At 39.3% G+C, this 27,343-nt stretch overlaps 1 protein-coding gene across 3 annotated transcripts in view; it reads right to left on the reverse strand.

Moving 5' to 3' along the window:
* The window catches only part of STRBP (spermatid perinuclear RNA binding protein), a 112,384-nt gene extending 87,641 nt beyond the window's left edge, over nt 1–24,743 (reverse strand). For all 3 annotated transcript variants that reach the window (XR_010382805.1, XM_064490502.1, XM_064490501.1), the window contains exon 1: nt 24,599–24,743. The gene's annotated coding sequence lies outside the window, so the exon portion shown is untranslated. The remainder of the gene's footprint in view (nt 1–24,598) is intronic.
* Between the last annotated feature and the right edge of the window lie 2,600 nt (nt 24,744–27,343).

Below are 27,343 nucleotides of genomic sequence, written 5' to 3' on the forward strand. Positions count from 1 at the left end.
CTAATGATTTCCTCAGCAGTGGCAATAACATGTATGCTTTGCTACCCCTAATTATAAATACATTAAATAAAATAAATAAAACCAAAATCAGATCACATCAAATCAAACCCCTCCTAGTATGAAATGTCTACCCTGCCCTCCCTGTCTATCCAAAATGTTACCTTTTTTTCCAGGGCCACATTTAATCTCACTGCCACAGTGAGGCCTAGTGAAGAAGCCTACCCTGACCTCATAATCTGTACCTGTACCACAAATTTAGACACCAGGGCACTGAAGGCCTTGCATTCATGTGAGTATCACTTAACTTGAAAAACAAAACTCCTGGAGGGCAGGGATTGTCATCTCCTTTTGCTATGCTATTTTTACAGCCAGTGTTGAGTAATAATAATGATTATCACCTACAATTTATTGAATGCCTCACACTGAGCTAGGTACTCTAAATAATTTTAATATAAAATATCTAATGAACACACATTACTAAATGATACATTTGAACTTATGAAGCATGTTAATGAAATGAGTATCTACGAACCAGCCAGCCAGCAAGAGAACTAGTACATTATCATCACAGCTGAAGTAACCCATACAGTCTTCATCTTCACAGCAGCCCTGAGAGAGGCAGGTATGCACTACTATCCCAACCCCCACCCCAAGGTGGGGCAGGCAACACAGGCTCAAAAGGACTAAACCAAGGTCACAAAACTATTAGTGATAGAGCCCACATTCAAATCAGGTTTCCTGACTGAAAGACCAATTTTCTTCCCACCATACCTATTCTATTACCTGGAATTGCCCTTCTCCTCTGCCTCTACCTCAACTCAAGACTTGTCTGTCCAACTGATGCCCTGCCAGCAGTGAAAACAAAGTCATCAAAACAGTTTGAAACTTTTTACCCAAAAACCTACTCCCCTCCCAAGCCTTACCCATCTCACTGAACACCAATAACCAACCACCCAAGCTCTAAATGGAAAAAGTTCAGCCCTGACATACAGATGGTCAACATAGCCAATAACCCTCCTTCTAAAATGAATCCTGAATCCTTTCTAGCATCATTTTTCACCTAAACAGAAATATCCTCCTAATCATCTTCCTGCTTTCATTCTGGCCCCTCCTCCAAACAACTGACTCATTGCTTACAACATCAAACCTTTTCACTCCCCTATTCAAAATCTTCCAACGGCTTCTCATCATCCTCAGAATAAAAATCATACTCCTCTCCCAGGTTTACAAAGTCTCAGCTGATTTGGGCCCACCTCACCAAACTCTCACCTGTACCTCACTCTCTCCCTCTTGGTTATTACACTCTGATCACTGTCCTCCTTTTTGGTCCCTCCCACATACTGACTATGTCCCTGCACTGCACCGGCAGTTCCCTCGACTGGAACAATCTTCTTTTTCTCTTTCTTAACATTCAGACCTACCCATAAATGAGAACCATAAATAAGGGCTTCCCTGATCATCCAATCAAGTAACCACCCCATCACTCTCCTATTTTTATATCAACCTACATTTTAATTCTCTGCATCACTTAACTGATGTATTTCTTGATTATTTGTTTTCCATTTCCCCAAAGGAACATAAGGTGAATGGAAGAAAGGACCTTGCCTCTTTTATTTAACTGCATTCCAGTGCCTAGAACAGTGCCTGGCCTACAATATTGATAAGGATATTGAGTAAATACATTTATGAATAAATTAACAATTACCTCCATTTCCATTGCTCTATTATTGGTGTTTCTTTTTAAGCACCAACAGGTGGGAGTGGGGCAGTCTAAAAAGTTAACATTTTTCTAGTTACAAACAAATCTCTCTGTCCAATTTAAGTAGTACTTCCTCTACAGAACTCCTTCTCTCTAATCTCATTCCAGTCTACTTAAATCCAATGGTAAAGATGTACCATAGTAAAGCCGTCAATTCTCCCCAAATTGATATATAAATTGAATGAAATTCCCATCAACATTTTTCTCAAGACACAAACTTATTCAAATATTTACACGGGAAGGCACAAGACTCAGAATTTGCTAAAACAATTCTGAAAAAGAATAAAAGGGGAGGAGTCACTCCACATAATTTAAAGCTTTATTATATAGCTACTGGAATCAAGACTGTGTGGTATTGGCAGAAGGACAGAGATCAAAGAACAGAGGAGACCCAGAAAGAGAGCCACAAAACCACGCCAACTAAGTTTTGAAAAAGGTGCAAAAGCAATTCAATGGAAGAAGGACAGCCTTTCTAACAAAAGGTGCTGGAGGAACTGGATATTAATTTGGAGGCCCAAAGAAAACAACACTGATCTAAATCTTACATCTTATACAAAAAACTAATTCAAATGATCACAGACTTAAATGTAAAGCTATAAAAACTTGAAGATCAAATTCACAGGAGAAAATCTTCAGGACACAGAGCTAGTTCTATAGTTCTTAGACTTGACAACAAAAGACCCATAAAAGAGAACCTGATAAACGGGACCTCATCAAAATTAAAATACTTTTGTTCTATGAAAGACCCGGTTAAGAAGATTTAAAACACAACCTAAAAACTGGGAGAAAATATTTGCAAACCACATATCCAACAAAAGACTTTATCTAAAACATATAAAGAACTCTCAAAACTCAACAGGGGGGAAAAAAAGCAAGCAACCCAATTAGAAAATGAGCAAAAGACATTTCACTAGAAAGGCAATAAATATGGCAAATAAGCACATAAAAAGTTGTTCAATATCATTAGCCATCAGAGAAATACAAATCAAAACCACAATGAGATATCTCTACATACTGATCTGAATGGCTAAAATAAAAAATAATTCATTGCAAAATAGTGGGAATGCAAGAGTACAGCTACTTTGGAAAACCATTTGGCAGTTTTTTTTACAAAGCTAAGCAGTCTTATCATGCAATCCAGGAATCATGCTCCTAGGTATTTACCCAAACAAGCTGAAAATTTATGTTCACACAAATACCTGAACACAAATGTTTACAGCAGCTTTATTATAATTTCCAAAAACCGGAAGCAAGAAGATGTCTTCCAGTAGGCGAATAAGCTGTAATATATCCACATGGAGGAATATTATTCAGCAATTAAAAAAATGAGCCATCAAACCACCAAAAGACATAGAGGAAACTTAAATGCATATTGCTAAGTGAAAGAAGCCAAGCTGAAAAGGCTGCATATGTACGATTCCAATTACAGCCAACCCTCGGTATCCAGATGCTCAAGCCTGTTAGTATCCATGGGTTTCACATCTGCGATTCAACCAACCTTAGAATAAAACTCCAAGGTTAAGAACACACAGATACAGAGGGGCGACTGTATATGACATTCTGCAAAAGGCAAAACTACAGAGATAGGAAAAAGATCAGTAAGTAGTTGCCAGGGGCTAGGGGTGAGAGATGGAAGAATAGGTGTAGCGCAGGTGTTTTTTAGGGCAGTGAAACTTTTCTGTATGATACTGTAATGGTGGATATATGTGTACTTGTCAAAACCCACGGAATGTACAACACAAATAGTGATCTCTAATGAAAACTATGGACTTTAATTAATAATGGATCAATATTGGTCCATCAATTTTAACTAATGCTAGATGTTAATAAAAGGGAAAATCACCAAAGGAGGAAGATATATATGGGAACTCCATTATCTGCTCAACTTTCTATAAACCTACAACTGCCCTAAATAATAGTCTATTAATTTTTCTTGAAAAACAGTAGTAACATAAAATGCTGGTAAAGATGTAGAGAAACTGAGCCACTCACACATTTCTGGTGAGGAATGTAAAACGTTACAGCCTCTCTGAAAAAGTACAGCAGTGTCTTACAAAACTAAAAGTGCACTTACCATAAGACATGGCAGTTGCACTCTTGGGCATTGATCCCAGAGAAATGAAAATGTATGACCACACAAAAGCCTGTATATAAATGTTCACATCAGCTTTATCGGTAATAGCCAAAAGCTAGAAAACAATCCAAATGTCCCCCTATTAAACAAAGTGAGACATACATAACTACCACGGAATACTCAGCTATAAAAAGGAACAAACTATTGCCTACTTGCTAGAGTTGTTGTGAAAATTACATGTAGAAGAAACTATATATATTCATCTGTGTCTTGCTGAGCAGTGTGTGGCACATAGTAAGCTCTTAATAAATATTAGCTCATTAGGTATCGAGTAAGAAATACGTATGTGGCATACATTGCAATACATAAAATTGTAAACTGTAGACAATGCTATTAAATCATTGAAAAAATTATTTAAAAGGAACAAACTATTAATACATGCAACAACTTGGATGGATCTCAATGGAATTACAGTAAGTGAAAAAAGCAATCTTAAAAGATTGCATACTGTATGATTCCATTTTTATAACACTTTTGAAATGACCAAATCATAGATTATTATTGAATTTATTATTTCTTACAAAAGCAAGTGAATCTACAATTTTCTCAAAATAAAAAGTTTTTTAAGCTACAATGGTAAAGATGTATTCTCCAAAATCAAGTATTTCCCTTTGGGTGGACTGACAAATTTCCCAAAGCAGTAGGTCTCAGCCTCAGATGCACATTTAAGAAGCACCTCTAAAACTCGTGATGCTTAGGCAGTGTCCCAGACCAACTCAGTTAGAATCCCTCAAGGTGAAACTCAGGTATCTGCATTTTTAAGCTATCAAATGTGCAATTAAGAGAATCAATTAAGAGGATCAGTGTCTGCCCAATGTGCAATTAAGAGAATCAGTATCTGTCAGAGTAAGAGTCTTTTCAAAAGCAACCCTTATTAGCATGTCAAGATTATTAACAGGTGTTACAGATCTGACCATTAACAATTTGCTAAAATTTTAGCTACAAAAATCATTCCACTGATAAGTGGAAACATTAACCCAAATCTCACCCACCTTCCAGAAACAGAAGACTCAAAGAATTAGCCCAAGAAAGACAACAGTTCATTATTGTATATTTTTAAATAGCATCCCTACTTGGTAATGGAGTTTGAATGAGAAGTTGAATGGTAGGGTCATTCTCATCTGTGAAACTTCTATAAATATCAAAATGGAACTATTAATCTGGCTTTCCAAAATCTTTCGAGCAAAAAGGTTACCATATTCCATTTAGGATTTAACCTAAAATCAAAAGGAAGGATTTAAAACAATCTCAAGAGTTTCACAAATTTAACTACCTACACAGAAGCCAGGAGAATAAGGTACAGAACATGAAGTATTTCAAATGATGTGCTCTCTTCCACCTGCATGTGAAAAAGCAGCAGTGGCAGCATCACAAAAAAAAAAAAAAAAACTGACTTAAAACTAAATGTCATGCAGGAACACTAAACACACCAAACAAACCCACATACCACATAATTCAACACATCCAAGCAGCAGTGGCTAAGAAATGGAATAGCGTGGACACTGCAAGGATTTGGCAGACTGATGTAGAGAGATTCACGTTTGGTAATGTAACTGCGTGTTACATTACCAAAATAGATTTTGGTTTTAGGCATGTCTGGAGGTTTGACAGAGGGCAGGGGGCAATTCCACTGTATAAATTATTAATTTAAAAGATTCTCAGCCCAGGTAAATTAAGTTAAAAAAACAAAAAAACAAGAACACTGTAACATAACAGAATTCGACAGCTGTAGGGTGCTTAAAACATTGAAGTGATAAGGTCATTTTTAAATATGTGTAATCTTTTTACAAGTTCAGAAGAACCACAAATTATGGAGCTACAAACCACTAGCTATTCAAAAGAAAATTGTAGCTTATAAAATATTGGCTGACTGCCAGTACAAATGAATTTTTTTTCCTCAAACAAGCTTTGTAAGCCACAATACTCTTTCAAAAGTAACTATAACTATATTATACACAAAGTAATGTATTAGATAGTAAAGGTAAGTTAATTCTTGGCCTAAACAAGCTGTAAAAGCCCACAAACGAATTGTTCATCAACACAGTAAAATGTCACCTTGAAAAATTTCAATTCATTACTATTTTACCATAATTTCATCAAGCAACTAAGAAAAAGTAACGATAATAAAAAATAACTTTGGAATCCAAATACCAATTGATACACTTAAAGTGGGAGATTAACTACAACCCCTACACCCCCTTAAAATAGTTGTCCTTTGAAAAATAGCAAAAAACCCCTACAATCCAAAAATATTTCCCTCAATTTACTGCCCAAATAGAAATGTAAAAGACAACACTTTGGAGATAGATGAGGGTTCAGATCCCCAGCTATACAACTTCTTAGCTAGTAAGTACCTTGAGGAATTAACCATTCCAGGCCTCACTTTTCTCATTAATAAAATGCAACCACCACCACACAGCTCACAGTGAAACTGGTATAAAACTCTAAAGAGGCAATGCATGTAACATAAGAACTCCGTAAACAGAGGCCAGAATAGTTGAATTACTACATTCAACAAATGGACAAATCAGGACATTCAAACTATCGAGAAGTCCAATGTCTTACAGAACTGGTACATTAGCGATAATTCTGAGTTGAAAAAACTATAACAACAACAATAATAATAATAGCTGCCATGAGTGCCTTCTAATGCTAGGCATTTTATAAATTTTCTTTTTAAATCTTTGTAACAATCTCGTAAGGGAACAACCAAGCACAAGGTATACAGAGGTATTTTAGGAAGCATTAAAATATTTCTGTAAAGTCTTGGGTACAGATACTCACCTGTACATGCATAAATATACATATTTTCCCCCAAAGAAAGGAATCTGAATATTATTCATTCTAGTCTGAGAATATATATAATATAGTCTAATATGTGTAAATAATATATTGCTCATATCTACGTATTCTTGGCACATTTTACTTAATCTTGTTTTCTCATTTATCAGTTATAACATTTTGATAATTGTTTGATAATTAGTCATACCCACATCACAGAGAATTAGTTTTTTTTTTAAAAGACAAATAAGAACCTATAAAAATACTGGAAACCATACAATCCTACAAAAATAGGGAAACAATGTGAGAATAAAAATATAAATTGCAATTTAATTTCGTAAGCCTAGTGTACTCTGTATGAATTCTCCAGTCTAGCCTGACTGACGTAATGACCACTGAGCAAGCACTGCACTTTCCCCCCCATAAAGACAATGGCCTCCTCTCTCCTCCACCTACTTAAAACTCATTTCACCCAAGGCTGTATGTCACACTTGTTACTGAGAACACTGAGTTCATCTTTTTTTTTTCCACTTGTACATGATTGATTTATTTATTTATTTTGCTTTTCTTTATTGAAGTATAGTCAGTTTACTATCTTGGATCAATTTCTGGTGTACAACACAATGCTTGTTATCTTTTTCATGAAATTATGTCTAACCTCTCTAGCTAGACTATAAATTACTGAAAAGGAATCCACTTTCATAATGCATATCTTCAGTAGTACCCTAACACAATGCCTTGTCTATAAAAAGCACTTAAATAGTAAATGACCAATTCACTGCATTTCAAAATTAGGCCACTCTTTAGTTCAAGGAATAAGATAGTTTCTAATACTGAGGATTGTAAAACAATCCATTCCACTTTAATTTCCAGATTAACCATTATTAAAGCTGCAGTTAGCAAATCTGGTCACTACCATGGTTCTCTAACTGTGATCCAGGGACCCCTGGAGGTCTTTAAGGCCCTTTCATGGGTCTACAAAGCCAAAAGAATTTTCACAGTAGTAAAACTCTCATTCTCTTTTAACTCTCATTCTCTCATGAGGATAGGGTTTTCCAGAGGCTAAACAATGTGTGGAGATATTATAAAATGAAATGTATCACATTCGGAAGCCTAACATAATTCAGAGAACCAACATTTTCCAAATGACCAATGCATGATGTTACAAAATCATGTAAGCATAAAAATCCATTCACAACGCAAAATCAATGAATTTTAATGTGACAAGATATAAAAAGCTCACCGATCAGGTTTCAGATTCCATTAAGAAACTATCATTTGTCAAGTTTTGGTATAGTATCAAAGAAGAATATCCATAATTATCTGAAAAGGCTATTAAAATATTCCTCTTTTCCAACTTCAGATCTGTGATGCCAAATTCAACCAGAACAACATACCACAATGGAATAAATGCAGAATTAGCTATCAGAACCCAGCTGTCTTCTATTAAGCTATACATTAATGAGATCTGCAAAAATGCAAAGCAGTGCCACTCTTCTGATTAAATTATTTTGCATTTTGGAAAATAAGATATTTTTCATTAAAAATATACCATTTGCAGGAAGTGGGGGGAATGGGTGGATGTTGGACAATGGGTACAAAGTTGTAGCTATGTAGGATAAATCAATCTAGTGATCTAATGTAAAGCGTCTAACTACAGTTACTAATACTGTACTGGGTAGTGGAACTCTGCTAAGACAGTAGATTTCAGGTCCTCTCACCACACACACAAAAAAAGGTAACTATGCCACAGATGGATATGTTCATCAGCTCAACTACAGTAATCATTTCATTAGGTATATGTTTATCAAAACATCATGTTGTGCACCTTAAATACATACAATTTTTATTTTTAAAAAAGTCACTAAACAACATTTGTAGTATGAGAGAGAATTTATAGTTGTACAGAAATAGTTCTGGAAGAATACATGCTATTGACCACAGGGGTTGCAGTGTGTATATGACACGAATGAAATAATTTCATTTTTTATTCTGATTCTATATTATTGGGGGGGTAGGTTTATTTATGTATTTATTTTAATTTTAATGAAGGTACTGGAGATTGAACCCAGGACCTCATGCAGCATGTGCTCTACAACTGAGCTGTACCCTCGCCCTTGATTCTATATTATTTTAATTAGCACATATTACTTTTGTAATTTGAAACAAAAATTTAAAACCTAAAATCTTAAAATATGTTTATACATATATGTATATAATGTGTGTTAACATTTGTTATTCCTTTTAAATGAATTAATTTTATCAGATATAATTTGTAATAATATAAATTTAATAGATATAACTCATATAAATAAGAGATCTTTGGGGTCCTCATTAATTTTTACATGTGTAAAGGAATTTTGAGTTTAAAAGTTTGAGAACTGCTAGACTAGCTAAATGTAGGTTGATTTTGGTGTTTCCCCATACTATGCCCATTTCACTTGGGAAATGCAGAAATTTCTAAGGAAGGAATCACGTCGATACAGTATAAGTCGGGGCAATAGTCACTAAGCTCTTCAGTGCAAAATGAGTTTTGCTCTCATTTTGCAGTAAGCAGTCCTACAAAGAACTACTACTTAGATTTTCAGTGAAAGGATTTAGCAAAAACATCGATTCTCACTGATTCCCATTTCAGAAAAAATAATCACTTAGCCATAAGATCTGTTTTAAATAAACAAAAATAGTACAACCTAACAGACAGCACTTACTGAGTCCAGAACATGTGCCGGGCACCGAGCTTTATTTACATTATCTCATAATCCTCATGACCTTGCAAACAAAGTGTAACAGGGCGGGGGGAAAAGACTCACATGTACTTGCCAAAGGTCATACTGTTAATAAATGGTGGAATCAGGATTCAAATCAAGACTGTGTAACTCCAAAGTCCAGTGCTCCCTCCACTCTACCAGGTTAACCACATAACACTAGACTGGAAATCAGACCTGTCACCTCCTTACTCTGTGTCCTTGAGCAAGCCACCTTCTCTCAGCCAGTTTTCTCACCTATAAGATAAGAAAGTTAGTCTAGCTGATCTCCAAAGTCCCCTCCACAGCCAATATTCTTGGATTAGAATTCATCACAACTTCAAGCCCAGTTACTTTTAGAGTAAGATGCCTTTTGTATGCTTTTCTGAACAGAACAGGAGAAGCAAAACAGAAATGCTGAAGTAATGAGAAAAATTAATAGACTAGGACATAGATTTTCATGCTTTAACATTAACAATCATCATAAAATATACTATAAACACTAAGCAGGCACTGTGTACTTCTTTCGTTCCAGGCAACCAGAACTTCCTTCTTTGACATAAGCTTAGGCATTCAGCCAGCGAACATCTCTGAAGGTGGTAAGAACCTGTCAGCATGCAACACAGGAACACCTAACTGAAGGACTGCTGTGGAGAGCAAATGCTTCATCATTAGCCTGTACAGGAAGCATCATCTATTCTTTGAGGGAAATCATAAAATAATCAATGGAGATATTTGCCAAGCATTTCTGAGAAAAGGAGGGCAAGCTGTAGGAAGTAGTGAAAACTGACACATGGCACTTCAACACAAAGAAACAAAATAAATCCAAGAAGGAATGTAGTGATTGCAGAACAGTGTACATTATGAGGTTTTACAGTACTTGCATTATGTTGATTTGTCTAGGCTACCAAAATTTAGACTTCTTACTACAACTACAATTTGAAACATAGTTTAGAATGTGCCAGATACTGTGCTAAGCCCTTTAATCCCACTCTGCAGACTTGTATTATATTCATTGTAAAAGGTGAAAGAAGGTCTCACAGCTACTAACTACCAGAATAAGGATTTGAAATCTGACCAACTCCAAAGCCTGTACTCTTTATGACATGTTTTTGCTGGTTCCAAAGACAAACCTCATCCTTGGCCAAAAGAGAAAAATAATGTGTAATATTTGAGCCAAGTTACTAAGGCATTTTGAAAGTTTTAAATAAAAAGTTTTTAAAAGCTTGAAATCCATTTATGGAAGTACCTAGTGTTTAGATATTAGCAAAAGTCACAAGATCATTGTCAAAAATCTATACTTCTTTGGATAACTATCAATACACTCAAATCAGGACATTTGAAATGGCTGCTGTTGCTGTAGCTTGCATTCTTGTTATGCTCACATAACCTAAAAAAAACTCTTTTGTCCAAAGTAGCCAGGAAGCTATTTTTTATGATACTATCCTTTTAACCCAAAACCCAGCATACTGAAGCAAGTTACTCCAGTGCCTATTACTCAGGAGAAGAGAAGTCGTGTCATTCAAATTATAATAAAAAGTTGCAAGGATTAGAGGGTATGGAGAAGAAGGAACCTTCCTACACTGCAGGTAGGAATGTAAACTGATGCAGCCACTATGAAGAACGGTAAGGAGGTTCCTTAAAAAAACTAAAAAATAGTTAACATATTATCTTGCAATCCCACTCCTGGGCATATATCGGAAGAAAACTCTAATTCGAAATGATACATGCAACCCAATGTCCATGACAGCACTACTTAAAAGAGTCAAGACATAGAAGTAACCTAAATGTCCATCAACAGATAAATGGGTAAGGAAGGGGTGGGTGGGTGTGTGTGTGTGTGTGTGTGTGTACACAAACACAACAGAATATTACTCAGCCATTAAAAAGAATGAAATAATGCCATTTGCAGCAACATGGATGGACCCTGAGATTATCATAATAAATGAAGTCAGAAAGAGAAAGACAAATAAATGATATCACATATACATGGAATTTTTTAAAAAATGACACAAATGAACTTATTTACAAAACAGAAATAAATTCACAGACGTAGAAAACAAACTTACGGTTATCAAAGGGAGGAAAGTGGGGTGGCGGGATACATGAGGAGTTTGAGATTAACATATACACACTACTATTATATGAAATAAACAATAAGGAAATATATTCAGTATCTTGTAATAACCTATAATGGAAAAGAATCTGAAAAAGAATACACATGTATGTGTATAAATCACCTTTGTTGTACACCTGAACTAAAACAACATTGTAAATTAACTACATTTCAATTTTAAAAAATGGTTAAAATTAAATTTTTTTTAAAGTGACAAGGTTTTTGAGGTGACTTACTAGCCACTTTCAGGGGAATGACTGAAAACTGGCCTGCTAAAGTTCTTTCACACTTTAAAAAAAATAAAATGAGGGTTTGGTTGTTTGTTTTTTTTTTAAACAGGGCAAAAGTGTAATTACAAAATCTTTTAACAAGCACAATTTGAGTTATTCTTCTTTGGAAGTGAACCACCACTTTTCAAAAGTATCTTAAAATGGGAAATCAATCAAGTTCCAATTCTGTGAAGACTAATCATTAACCACCCAAGCAAATCAATTTATGATTTTAAAATCAAACAATTCACTAAAAATAAATGGGAAGGGAAAAAATAGAGAATTTCTAAGACCACATCTCAGAAGCTACACTGCAATTTCTTCTAATTGTTTATAATACTGCCCATTAAAGAGTTCCAAAGGTTATTTCCTATGGCATATGTATGGATAGCAATCAGGAGAAAGTGGTTATTACTGCAGACACTACCAAGACCAGCAAGGTCAGCTCCTCTTCCCTTATACACTGACCTGCTAAAACAGTCCTGGTCCCCCAAACAAGAAGATCCCTTCCATTTGTTGCTTTTTGCCAACTTCTGGAACCAAACAGACATGGATTCAAATCCCAGGTCCACAACTTACCAGTTAAATGATTCTGGAGTTACTGAATAAACCTTAGTTTTCTTATCAAAATAGAGCAACCTTTCTGAAAGGCTAGTGTGAAGATTAGAGATAATATGCATAATTCATGCCTGCTGTTAGTACTGTTAATCATTATGTGCTTGACACTTTCATCAAGTTGGTGCTGTTTCTAAGTATAATACGTCCACTACTAAATAACAAAGATGATTCTCTTTCTCACTGGCAAATCAAAGATGGGTAGCAAAACACTAGGGGTGACCTCTACTAACAAACCTGCTATCGTCGAGCTTGTTACAGTAAGCATTTTTACTTTAATTGTTCAAAGATTTTTATTTCAATCACTTAGAAAATTTTCAAGCAGCTTAACTGGTCAGGGGTTTCACTTTGGAGTGATGGAAATGTTTTGGAACCAGGTAGGGTGGTGGTTGCTCAACATCGTGAATGCACTAATGTCACTGAATTGTTCAGTGTAAAATGATTAATCTAACAAAATGTTGATTTTCAGGGGGAACAAGAGAAAAAAATCCTAATTGTTCTGCCATGTGACAAGTTAAACTAGGTTTATTCAAAGTTTTCTGGTCTACATTTCTAAAGCAGCAGCCTGACGTGGTGGAAGGAGCCCAAGACTGGAGGTCAAGAAATCCACTTCTTGCCACAACTCTGTCACCAATTAGGTGTGTCATATTGGACAAGTCCCTTAATCACTCTGAATATACCTTGACTTTTACATCTGTCAAAGAACAAAGCAGGGCTAAAAGAATCTCACAGGTTGCTCACAAGATTAACATGTTATACTTTATATTCTTGGCAAAAAAAATTATGTGAAATAAAATTAGCCTAGATCAAAAAAAAAATTAACTACAATATATGCTAAATCTAATAAGCTAAAAGCCGTCACACCTTCACTGACCTGAAAAGTGTTAGCTATCCTAAACAGGAAAACTTTCTCATTTCAGGGAATTGGGTCCTATTGACTGGAAAACAAGAACAGGCCTGATAATGACAGTGTAAAATCATATTCACTAACATGATCTAAGTACAAAGGAAAAGAGTTAATTCAGAGATGACTAATGTGGTGAGCTCAAGGTCACCATTCTAAGCCAAGCTGGTGAACTGCAAGTTTCAAACTAACAAACTCAATGATGTCTTTTTATCCAACTATTTAAAAATGCATTAAGTATAAAAATATAAATATGCATCATTAGATAGCCTATAAATAAAAGCTGTATACATTAATCAACATTATTTTGCAAACAATTCTTTTTTCCTATAAATAACCTTGAGGTTAAAACTCCTGCTGCTACAAGGCTCTTGGAAAGAGTATAAATCTAAAAGGACTTTATTCTGTTCTTGAATTTGCCTGGAATAGACGCTAAATCCTCTGATATCTTCTGGTATTTTGTTAAGTGAAGGTTGTTAAAGAAATGTTTTGGCAACTAACTCCTTAACTACCATTAATTAGGGTAGAAGGTTTGTCTTCCTCCAATATGCCTCCAAGTCCTAAGGGGACTAAAAGACGTATGGAGTGATCATGCAAACCTTTTAACTCAAAGTGATCTCAGTAAAGTGATCAAGGTGGCTACGTGGGAACTCTTATCTGTTGTTTTCAAAGAAGTAAGACAGACACTGCTTAGACATCCATAGCCAATGAATCAGCAGTAAAGGGACACTCAAATGATAGCATTTAAGTTGTATCAAGCTGCTGAGAATACATTAAGTGCTTTACAACCCAGAGCAACTTAGCAAACAGTGAAATAAACAGACCCACTTACAAATCAAAAGAAAAGTTTAGACGACTTATCAGAAGTTTCCCAAATCAATTATCCAGATTTAGACCTCAATAATAGATCTGGCAACTGAATTTTACTTCTTTTTCTGCTGTTAGTTGTATTAAAATGAAAACATAAAGCCACAGATGCACATCTTTTCTAAAAAGATTCCTGATTTTTTATCACAACATTCATCACCTAGACATCACCACAGACTTGCAAACTCAATACTAAAACTAAACTAGACCTGCCTCCTGATCCCACTTCTCCTGGGTTCCCTACTTCTCTTCAGGGCACCCCAGCCTGCCAGGTCAATTAGGCTTGAAACCTCATAGGCTTGTAGCTCAGCCCTCACACCTGGTTACCAAGTTTCGTCAGTTCCAAGGCATCCTTTTTATACCCATTTCCACTACCTTTGACACTTTTTTCCTCAAACTATTACAACAGCTTCTTAATCAGTATATGTGTTTCGGCCTTTCTTTTCACACAAAGTTGTCAAATTCATAAATAGCTCTAATAATGTCAATCCCTCCACTCTTGCTCCATCAAAACCTTTCACTGAAGCCACACCGTTGACAATAATAAAGTCTGAATTTATCATTCTTACACTCAAGGCCTCTATCAGTGACTCCAACATTCCACCCCAAACTTACACTCTACCAACTCCTTTCATATTCCCTTTCCTTTAACTAAGTGACCACTGGTTCTTTTCCATAGAAATCTTGAGCATTCTTATTTTGCTAATGCAATTCCCTCCATATGGAATTCTCTTTCCCATTTTCTCAAAAACTAATCCCACTTGTTTTCTGTGGCTCAGCAGAAATACCATATACCACATCCTCTCTGAAGTCTCTCTCTTATTCCCCTTAGCAGAAATAATTTCTTGCTCTTCTAAATTCCTGGACCATTTTCTCTCTTAAGTACTCACCTTTAAAACAGAAAATGTATGTATCTCTCAAAATCATACCATCACCTCCCCTCACAGACTATAAACTCTTAAAGGTCAGGGTCTATGTTTTATCTTTGTAGCCCCCACTGCAACTAGCACAGTATATAAGAAGGACTCAAATATAATAAATAAACAAGTAATAAAACCTATTCGCAGTCTCAAGAAAGGATATTCATGAAGAAGAAAAACAAAAATACATCATAAAGACTTCAAGGGGCACAGTATTCCAAAAGAAAAACCAAGATTCCAACTAAATACTACAACTATAGTATCTTTTACCAAGTAATAGAGACTACAACTAATAAAAGAATAGTTCACTGAACAAATTACTCAAGTGCCTACTTAGTGCCAGGCACTATTCTAGATGCTTCAGAATCTACAGAATACAAAACCAACATTAATCCTTGTCTTTATGGAGCTTATGTTCTAGTGAAGGGGAAAAGGCAATAAGCAAAACAAGTAAAATATAAGTTAAATGGCTTAAGAGGCATAGAGCAAAAAAGGGTAGGAAAGGGAGGCTAGGGAGAGCCAGAAATAGAGGAGCTGCCATTTTAACAGGGTGGAAAGGGAAAGCCTCACTGGAAAGAGGAGACATGCACAAAGACCTGAAAAAGAGAAAAACCTTCCTAGGCCTAGACCTGAGACAGGAATATGCCCGGCATGTTAAAGGAATAGCAAGAAGGCCAGTGTGGCCAGAATGGAATAAGCAGAAAGAAAAGTAAGAGGAGATGAGATCAGAAAGAAAGGATCCTATCACAGCCTTGATAGGACTTGGCCTTTTACTCTGAGCAGGATGGGGCATCACTGAGGGTTCTGACCAGAAGACAAAATCTGACTTACCTTTTTAAACGGATCATTCTTGCTACAGTGTGAGAATAGACTATAAGGGGTAAGAGCAAAAAGGGCTACTGTAATAATTCAGAGGAGCTGATGCAGACTTAAATCAGTAGAGGTGATGAAAAGTGGTCAGAGTCTGGATATATTTTGAAGACAAGACTGGCAAGATTTCCTGGTAGGTCAGAAGTATGTGAGGAAGAGTGAAGGATGACTCCAAGTCTTGGTCTGAAAAACTGGAAAGACAGAGAAGTTTCTATTTACGAAGATGTGAAAGAATACAAAAGCGGCAGAGGCAAGAGAGAGTTTGGTTTAGGACAAGTGCAGTTTGAGAAGCTGATAAAATATATAAGCCCAAGTGTCAACGTGGGCAGTAGCCTAGAGTTTCAGAGATAAAAACTTGGGAGTCATCAGCACATATGTGGTATTTAAAGCCATGAGACTGAATGAGATCACCAAGAGAATAAGAATAAAGAGCAGAGATCCCATGAGGCTCCAATGTTAAGAGGCAGGAGTAATGAAGAAGAACCAACAAAGGAGACTGAGAAGCCAAGGAGGTAAGAGGAAACCCAGCAGAGTGTGGTGTCCTAGATACCAGGGCATAAAGTATTTCAAGGAAGGCAGCATCTACTGCACCAAATGCTGCTAACAGGTCAAGAATTAAACTTGGTGGTTTTGGTAACAGCAGTTTCAGTACAGCGATGGAGCTGCAAGTCTCACTACAGTAAATTCGGGAGAGAACAGAACACTGAAGATGAGCAGAAACAACTTTTTCAAGAAGTTGAGAAACCGGATTGTAGCTACAAGAAACAGTGTGGTCAAGAAAGAGTTGTTTTAAAAAATAATAGATGAAATAATAACATATGTATGCTGCCTGAAAGGAACCAGTAGATAGGAGACTAATGACGTTGCAGGAGAGAAGGAAGAAGGGATATAATTTCAACTGTTATAGAATTTCACCGGAAGAGTCAAATAGCCTGATGAAGAGAAATTTCACTAGGGTTAGTAGGCAATAATTCCAGAGTACTGTTACCACTGCGATACTCAAGAAGGGAGGAGAGTAAGCTATAATTCCAATTCACATGCCATAGGTAGGCTCAGAAGAGAGGCTGGGCCATTTACTGAGTACCTTCACGTTAGCCATTTTATGTGTTATTTCACTTAAATTCAAAATAACTTCATGAGGTATTATCTTTATGTTACAGATAAGGAACCAGAGAGCGCTAGTAATTTGACTAACGCACAAAGCTGGTGTGGGGTAGGGCTATGTTTCATACCCAGCTCCTTTTGAGTATTAGATAAGGAATTGTGAGTTTAAAGGGGTAAAAGTTTTGTGGTTATTTTTTTTAAGGTTCTTATCTGTTAGAAATACATACTGAAGTATTTAAGGATGAAAGCATATGATGTTTAAGATTTGCTGTAAATACTCCAGCAAAAACAATAACAAAAAGTAATTGTGAGTGAGGGAGAGATGAAACAAGAGCAGCAAAATGCTGGTAATTGGTAGCTGACAGGTACATGGAAGTTCACTGTACTGTTCTCTTTTATGTACATCTGAAAATGCCATTATAAAAAATAAAAATCCAGGTCCCCGAGTTAAATTTCTCAACACTTCAAAGCCTGCTCCTAATTTCAGCTCAATCCTCCCATCAAAAAAAAAAAAAAAATGTTATGTGCTTCACAGCTTACAACAGTTTTCTCATCTTCTTTAATTCTCACTACGACTCTGTACATTAGAGGTTTTATTTCAACTTTATACATGAGGAAAGAGACTTACAACTAGTAAACAGAAGGATCAGACCTCCAAGTCAAGTCTTTCTGTGTCAGAAACATTCTTCCACTACCCAATACAGCAACGGACGCTGCACACAGACTCATTTCTAGGCACACCTATGAGGAGAGTCCATCCACGTGCTAGCCCTTTTCCTCAGATTCATTGCTGTTGCATAACCCTAGAACCCCGAGTTTCCTAAGGACAACTATTATTCCAGGCAATCCCCGAAAAAACTTGTATTCAAGGGCTTGACCAAGAGAGACAGGTTTCAAATTTGTCCAGCCATCAGCCTTCCTTGCCAATGTCGGCAACTATCTGGAATTTGATATACAACTTCTAAAAAGCTATTCTGAAAGCCTGTCTATCACCGCTCAAGGGTCAACTTTTTGTACCTCCACTTCTTCAGATGTAATATTCTGCTGTTCACCTATATTACACAGCTATCACAGGGTCCAAAGTCCAGGTATGTAAACCCTGAGCTCCAGAAATTAAAAGTTACTACTAAATAATACTGACCCATTTCAAAAGCCAGTTGTGTATAATGCCACAACATTTACCACAGAACTGGCTTACTGGAAAGCATCATAGTTAATATCTATTTTTAAGATACCACCTTTTTAAAAACCTCACCACTAATATGTTCTTCCATGCTAACCTGGACATTATAAGATTATTTACAGCTTACTTCAAAAATAACCAAAAATATGCATACCAAGGGAGCCAGAAGTTTATTCTCTCCAGCTAACTTACATTACCAAAACTGCAACACCTTTCCCCTCTAGTTCACTAACTTTACTAAAACTGAGTTGTCCAGAGTTAAGTTACCCAATATCCACTACTTCCATTACCTTAAAATGTACGTTGAATAAACTGTACAAAAGCCTAGTTGCTGCAAGATCAGATGCAATGTTTGAGGAGTTTCAGATTTACTTGGAATTATGAACACCGTAAGAATGAACTGTCTTCACCTTTTTTTTTTTTAATTTCTGGGGGGAAGGTAATTAGATTTATTTATTTACTAATTTTGATGAAGGTACTGGGGATTGAACCCAGGACCTTGCATATGTTAAGCACGTGCTCTACCACTGAGGTATACCCTCCCCTCCGAACTGCCTTCATCTTAACTTTTAGAAACAAAACACTTCATCAGGTATTAAAATGTTCTCATTTTCAGGCAGGCTAACTGAACACAGGTAACCAAAGTTAAAGACTCTGTTTTCACATCAAGGGTCAATCTATCTAGGGAAGAATCTGTTCTTCACTCAAAACCATACTATTGAGCCCTATTAAGAAATCTCAGGTTTGGCACAAAACATGCCTTTGAGCCTAAAGTCAATGTATGTTTGCTGAATTAAACTGGCAAAGCAGGCAAGCATAGTAATAAATAAATAAATAAATAAATAAATAAATAAATAAATAAATAAATATCTAGATAGAGTCTTATGGACAATTACTTTTTATTTTATGTCAATAGTATTAATACGATTAAATTCAATTCAAAAACAAAACACTGATCTAACCAATAGGATAGTGAGGAAAGCCCTGGCACCTGGAAAACCGCAAAGAACAGGAAACTGCAGGTGCAGTAGGAAACTACATCTTATCCATGACCCAGAAATGCCTTAGGAATTTATTACACAACCTGCTGCAGAATTCTCACTTTTCAAATGGAAATGAACCATGAAGTCACACAATGCAAAGCTGTGATTTTATTATTGATACAATCAACTGTACCCTTTTGAGCTGTGCCAAAGTTAACTAAAGAAAGTAGATGTTCTACATAGTGTTAATTACATCAGAAGTTAAGAGAATCTGAGTATCAAATAACTAAAATTTAGGACTAGTTCATTTACTCTGCAACACAAATACAGTTGAGATAGACACTTCTCAAAACTGACACAATTAAAGGACCTGTAGGACAAGAAATAAAGTAGGCATGAAAGTGACAAGTCAGGTCATTTGGTCCCCTCACTATTCAGCAAAAGACCTAAAAGTTAAAAGATTTGCAGATCTTTAAGGCTCAAATCATTTAAATATTCAGATCACCATTAATCTGGTCTCATTACTTTATTCCTTTCTGTTTTAACTGGCATATAAATTTAACTTACATCTCTCAATGAACAGTTTTCTAAAATTAGACTGATTATGAAGCCTCTCATAATTACCTGTCAGAAACAGCTTTTCTACAGCTGAACAAATTTTTAAAAACAACCAATTTTCCAATAAAAAGATCTATGCAAAACAAATGAAAACAGAAGAGCAATAATAAGATGGGTAATGGTGTTCAAACATGTTATAAAAGAGAATAAACTATTAAGAGTAGATCAGCTAGCACAGAAAGACTGCTATCAGGGCTGGGTATTACCAAGCTCAAGCAAATTAATGTCTAATAAAGCAACTTACTGTTTACATTTTTTCAATGTCAATCAGGACCAACATCTGGAGACTTTTTACAGCTAATAAATCAAGCACAACATTAAAAAGGCATTTAAAAACCATTCCCCCTCAAACAGAGCAAAATCTGTCAATGAGCTTGGAAATATCAAATGAATGGGTAATCATTTGCTAACTAAAACTCAAAAAAAGGAAAAAGTATTCAGTAAATCTGAAAAAGGAAGCGTAAAAGAAGAGATAGCTCTATTTTTCTGGTCAAGTCACTCAGAAATTATCAATTTTCTGCTAATACATAGGAAAATGTATTATATTTATTATTCTTGATTTAAATACTGAATTCACTGAGAAAAGTACTGTCTCTGAAAATTCATGCTTAGAACTCAGAATGTCTCTCACAAGCTTCTGCTCAGACTCAAGAATTGAGCTGCAGAAATGAGCCAGGAAAGATAAGCAGGCAGCAGAGCAAAGAATGAACAAACTTCATTTGCAGACATCTCTGATATTCACAGAAGTTTCATCTCTCTACAAGTTTCTCACTACAAATTAACCCACCTAATGCCAAATTCTTAAGTATTTGACTAGGCTAAAAGAAAAAAGGAACGAGAGAAATAACATCTATTCCCCCTATTTACATAGTTCTAATCTTCCTGAAAGGCTTAAACTTGTTTTATATAAACCATCTCAATTCTCATGGGAGACAGATAAAGAGTCAGGTTTCCGGAGGAGAAACAAGCACAAAAGGATTAAATATCTTGTCCAGCAAGTCACCAGTGAAAATAAAACCAGACCCAATTATTTAGCCTACAAAGTCTAAATAACCTGCTTTCCTTGGTTCATAAACTCAAGATAGTATTTTAAAGTGCCTACAAATTATCCCAAACCATACAACTTCATGGAACAATACATATGATCAGAACACTATGCCAGAATCGAGTATTCTGAACAAGAAAGTACTGCTTGCCCCAAATCAACTAATGAACCAACACAACGGCCTTAAAAAATACAAGGAGAAGAGAGCCACGCTGGAGAGAATTTTCAAAGGTCACTCTATTCATCTTATATCCTACTGCTCAAATTCTCTGCCAGGAAGCCAAAGGGTTCAGAAATCCTCCTTATAATTATATTCAACACACTTACCAAATCTCAAAATATTGTTCAGAGTTTCAGTCAAAGGCATATTTTAGAAACCTTTCCCTTCAAAAATAAAATCTTATAGCAATACCTTCAGAGCATTACTTTGCTGTCTTCATGACACACTCTATGATACACTTCAAATTCGGATTTTAAAAATGATTAGCTTCGTTTTTTTAAAAATACTTGTATTTACAGATTCAGATTACTTAAAATGTGGCATTCTGCTCAGCCCTCATTATGTTTAGGCAAGATTCCCACTTCCACTCAAACTTATTATTTGAACTTACAATGGCTGCATTATTTGAACTTACAATTTAGATACTTCCTAAATTGACAAAAGAAAACTAATCAACCCAGAAAGCTTCCCAAGGTAACAAAGTGGACCCCTTATTTGAAATCATACCAGGTACCATATTACACACTAAATGAAGCCCACAAAGCAATAACTGAAGTTATTTCTGCAACACGATGAAATTTTTTTTGCAAAATATGACAAGACAATGTTCAACTGTCAAAAGGGAAATCGTTTTCCAAGATTCTAGAAAACCCTGCTTACTGAGGCAGTCTCAAAGCAGTTTCCTTAATCCTTCCAAATCCCAAAGAATCTAACACAAGCCACCGAACACTGAATGAGACCTGCTGAAATGTCTGTGCTCAAACCCGTAAAGGTTATTTTCGTATGTGTTTGGCAAGTCGATGACCATGTGTCCACACAACCCCAGAAGTCTTTCCTCAATAAAGCTAACACTGCATTCCCCAACTCAAATCAAAATACTAGAAAATCCAAAAGCCTCCAACTAAATTTGACTTGAACTATTTGGGAGAAAAAGCCAACAACCACGGTTCTGTTACATGCACCCTGAAAGAGAGTTAGAGTCATAAATAAAGCTCCATTCCTGCCACTTTTAGGAGCGGGATGTACATTATCTCTGTTTGCCTCTAGCATGGGACTCAGATATTACATCACTCAATGCTGAAAAACTTACCCAGAAAGCACCAGGGTATCTGAGACGCTGCACCAAGGTATCCCTTCCTCCCTCTGATACACAGCACTCGAGCACTACTGAGCTGGGCCCTGCTCTTGTATACTATCTTCACAAAGACATCTACCCTGCACCTGCGGCAATCCTCTTTCTATTCACTCTCGGTGCACTCCTTATGACCCTGTACGGCTCTTCTATCTGCCCACTCATCAGGCCAATGTGCTAGGAGGATACTCCACCATACACCTCCTCCAAATTTGGGAATGTGTCCTCAGCTCTCCTTATCCCTTTCCCATTCACTGCATTGTGGACTAAAATCAGGCTACATGACCTCTCCAATACTAGAAGTATGAGCTTTCAGATATGGTAAAGGGCTCAATGTTCTCCATTTTCCATTAACATCCTTCCAGGATTCACGCACACACACACTCTCCAGTTCCTCTCAGTCCAGAATTTAATCCCCTCACTTTAGTTTTTTCTTTTTTCCCCCCAACTTCCACAGTCTGCCCTCCCATATACTTTCAGTGATCTAAAAATTGTGGCCCCTTTAACCTCAAGACTCAAAGTTTTCCCATCTCTCCCCAGGCTTCAGCACCCTGCTCCTTCCTTACTCTTAAGCAACCTATTTTCCTAACTCTCTACAGTCTGAATAGTCATTTCCTGCCCCAAACCTGGGCATCCTACTTCCCCCACTACCACCTCAATACACAACCTACCCCTTTCTAGCCACAGACATGCCCACATGTATACCCCACCTTGCCCTTTCCTTCCCCCATCACAGGTACTGTGCAGTCTTCTATATCCTCTACCCAAAAATACCCTGTCTTCCCCGCTTCCTTCCCTTTGTTCTCTGCCTACTCCAGTTTCTCTCCCAAAATCTAGCGTTCCAAACCTGTGCTTCCCTCCCTCCACCTACTGTGCCCCAGACTATATACTTGTCCTCAAACCCGTCCCCTACTGCACCCCCTCTACTGAATCCCCTTCTCCCCAACTTCCCTCCCCACTTCTTGCCCCAGAAACACTTCCTTCCATTTGTCTCACACCTCACCTGCCACTCCAAGAATGTTTCCCTCACTCCCTACACCTCTGGCTCTCTACCTCACACACACTCCAAGGTCCCCTCAACCCCAAAGTTCCCTCTCTTGCTGCTCTCCCACCTTTGTCCATACTTCCTGCAAAAACACGTCCATTTCACTCACTTCTCCTGCTACCGACTAAATGCTTCAGCACCTCCTGCCCAGGCATCTCCTCTCCATCCCCATCACCCTCTCCCACCGTCCCCACTTCTCTCTCAAACCCCTCAAATTCAGGCCCTGCTACAAACGCTCCCCCTACTTCTGCCCTCTACTCATCTCCCCTAAGCACTGCTATCAGATAGATACCTACCTTTTCCACTGGCAGGTCCCATCTGTCCAGCCTCAACACCCTCCTCTGCCTCCCTCCTGGTCAGACCTTGTCTCACAACCCTCAGAGGTCTCCCGAAGCCTCCAGGCCTACCCTCCCGCACCTCTTGCCTCAACACCCTCCATTTCCTTCACCATCACTCCAGAGACAACCCCTCCACCAAGACACCCTCCCTCCCCATCTTCCTCGCCACGCTCACCCTGCCACATTTCCCCTGAGCCGGACACCTTCCGCCACATTTCCCTTCACGTTTGTCCGTGGTCTTCCTGATTATCTGCCCTGACTCCCGACCCCTCACACGCAGCCCCGACCGGGATATCCGCCTCTTCCATGCCTCCCTGGAGTCCCTAGTCTTCTCCTTCCATTCCTATCACACTCGCCCCTGCCCTCCCCACGCCTCCCTCACACCCTCCCAAACCCCCACAAGCTGCCCCCCACCCGCCTGACTGTCCTCCACACCCTCCACTCTCCCTGGCCCCCATGGGTCCCCCGACCTGCCCGAAGGCCCTCACCCTCCACTGGGCCGGATCCATCCAGCCTTCATTCTCCCCAAAACCGCCCACACCCTCTGCCCGACCCCCGAAGCCTCTCCCGGCCCCTGCCCCCAATGTCCTCCAACACCTGCCGAGAGCCCTCACCCTCCATCTCACCCAGGCCCCCCGGCGCCGGGTCCCCCAACACTGCCCACGCCCTCCCCTCGCTCGGGGCCGGAACCCTGTCCCCTCCGAAGGTGAGGAAGGCTTCCCGCTGCCCTTGCCCGAAGCGGCCGGGGCACCGCAGCGGCGGCGGCCACAATGCCGGAGCCAAGGGGGCCGGGATTGCTCCCTGCTCTCCGCCCCGGCCGCCGCTGCTAAGGACGCACAACAAACAATGCGGGGCCCGGGCCGGCACCGCCAACCGCCTCAACCGCCGTCTTAACTGCCGCCCGCCCGGGACGGCCCGCGCGCAGGCGCCTGCCCCGCCGCCGCAGCCTACCCGCGCCGCCGCGCTCTGCCCGCGCCCGGTCCCTGCTCCCGCTCCGCCGCCGCCGCCACCTCGTCCGCCTGCGTCTCCGTCTCCTCAGCCCAGCGGCGGCGGCTGCGGCGGCTGCTGCCCTGGTGGCGCTCGCGCTTCGGGTCTCCGCTTCGGCGGCGGCGGCGGCGGCGAGCACGTGACGCCGCCGAGCGCTCCCATTGGCTGGGGCGGGGGGCGGGCCCCGCGGCTGCTGGGGAACGGAAAGCCCGCCCCTTAGCTCGCCGCGCGCCCCCTCCACGGGCGCTCTGCCGCACCTGAGAGCGCCGGCCAGCGCCCGGGGCCGCCGTGCCGCGCCGCCGCCTGCGCCAACTGCGCACCTGGGAGTGCGCAGGGAGCACACGCTGGTGGCGGCCGCATGCACCTGCGAGCGGACGCTTACGTAAGCTGCGTCCCCGCCTTCCTCCTGGCGCCAGTCCCCCGCCCGCTGCAGCACCTGAGCCTTGCTGCGCTAGTGGCGTAACTGCTGGGGAGCGGGGACGAGCTGCGCCGGGAGAAGAGCGAAATGCACGGAAACTTCGTAACTTCCGAATCTGGGAGCGGCTCCCGGCCGCCGCGGTGAGCCGGCCTCTCCGGCCCGGCGCCCCAGTACGCGGTACTCCCCAACCCCAGCGGCTACGCAAACGGAGTAGGCGCCGCAATGCCTCGCAGGTGGAGGAAGGGGAGGCCAGTGAGCTTTGACTTGTTAAAAGCTTCGATCCCAGCTCCGCCCCTCCTACAACTACCAGCTGTGTGACTTTGAACAAATTACAGAACCACTCGGATCCTCACCTGGTTCGGAAAACTGGGACAATAATTTCCAATTTAGGAGCTGTTGGAGAGATAGAAAAAGACAATAGGTGTGAATTCTCCTAGCACAATAGCAGGCACTGAACAGAAGTTGTAGTTTAGTCAGCAGCCACCTCTCCTCCCACCCCTAAAGGATCCCCCTGGGATTGAGTTGGGGCCAGGGCCTATCTGACCTCCTCAGAGTTAGGTCAGACTTTGGCTAAAACCTCCCGGCTGGTGCTAGGGAAAAAATAAAGGTTTGCTTTTTATTTTACAGTCATTAGCTGGCACCTTGGTATCCAGCATTCTGCCAACGAGTTTGGCCCCTACTGAGTACCTACTGCAATCTGGGTGCTGTGCTGGGTGCTAGGATGCCCAGGTGAATGAGACAGGTCCTTGCCCTAAAGAAATTCCCAGCCGGGGGTGGAAACGACCTGACCACCCAATGCTAGGGCTCAGAGAGCGGGGGGGGGGGGGGGGGGGGGGTCCAAGAGGAATCTCCCATCTTTCTAAGATACAAGGCTCAAATATTTTAACAGCTTTGCCTCATCCACAGGATGAAATGTAAACACTCTAACTCAATGTAAAAAGCTTTGATGATCTGGACTTAATTTTCAAGGTACACACCCTTCCCTTTGCCCCTCCTTCAGGCCAACTTGACCCTTCAGCCACACTGAACTTTAGAACAGTAGTTGACATACTAAGGCACTTCCAAGCCTCCTGAGCCAGATGCTAGGCTCCAAATCATTTTCTACACCCTCTCCCCACCTCTGACCACCCATACCTTTCTTTATCCTTCTAGAAAACTCCTTGGTGTTCTGATCAGTTAGCTCAGAACATATTCTCTCCAGAACTCCTTAGCTGCCTCCGACTCATTGTCTAAACTCCCTCTGCTTTGCACATACCCCCGTTAAACCATGAATTCTTACAGCATTAGATTGTAATTCTTTGCTGTCTGTCACCTCTCTTACTCCCAAGGACTGTAAGCACCTTGAAGACGGGGTCATCTTTGTACCTGGGTGGCTTAGGGAAGACATGAGATGATATCATTACAGCTGGGCTTTGCAGGAAGAACACGAGCCTGCAGGGGGAGAAGAGATGCTGCTGTGAAGAAGTCTGGTTCAGGGCACTCTCACTGTGTGACCCTGGAAAACTGGTCTCTCTGGGTCTTAGTTTACTCATCTGTCAGGTGAGCAACAATACTACGTACCTAACAGCGTTGTCATAGGAATCCAATGAGAAATATATCTCAGGCACTCAGTATGGTGCCTAGCACTTGGTAAAATTTTTTTAAAAATTTAAATAGGATGACAGCATTAAGCATCCAACATTATCTCTTATTCCAGTATCTTTATTGGGTTTATAACTCCAAACATTCCTGACAAAAACATTCAAATGATACAAAAGGGAAAAAAGTAAAAATTTTCAACTGTGCCTCTCTCTTCCTGCCCCTCCTCCACTCCCTTTACCTTTACTCTCACCTCCCAGGGCAGCTACTTTTAGGTTTTCCATGTCCTATAATGTATGTCCAGAGAGAGAAGGTTGCAGAAAATTATGTATTATAAATGTATATGTAATACTTGGATTCTGCATTGAAAAAGGTTGGAAAGGATTAAATACTATTTTCTAATGTCATGCCTGAAAAATAGAATTGGGGTGTGGAGATGAGGGACTTTAAATACTTCTACATTGTTTTAATGTTTTAAGAATACATATATATTTATATAAAACATATCTTTCTCATTTTATTGAGGTATATTTACATATCATAAAACTCATGCACTTCAAGTATACAAATCAAGGATTTTAGGTAACTACCAAGTGGCCCAACATTAGTATGACTCAATTGTAGGACATTTTACAGAGTCCCCATAAATCCTTCGTACCCATTTACTGTTAATCCCCATTCCCACCCTCAGCCACAGACAACCACTAGTCTAT

Source organism: Camelus dromedarius, chromosome 10, assembly GCF_036321535.1.
Source record: "Camelus dromedarius isolate mCamDro1 chromosome 10, mCamDro1.pat, whole genome shotgun sequence".
Classification (NCBI taxonomy): domain Eukaryota; kingdom Metazoa; phylum Chordata; class Mammalia; order Artiodactyla; family Camelidae; genus Camelus; species Camelus dromedarius.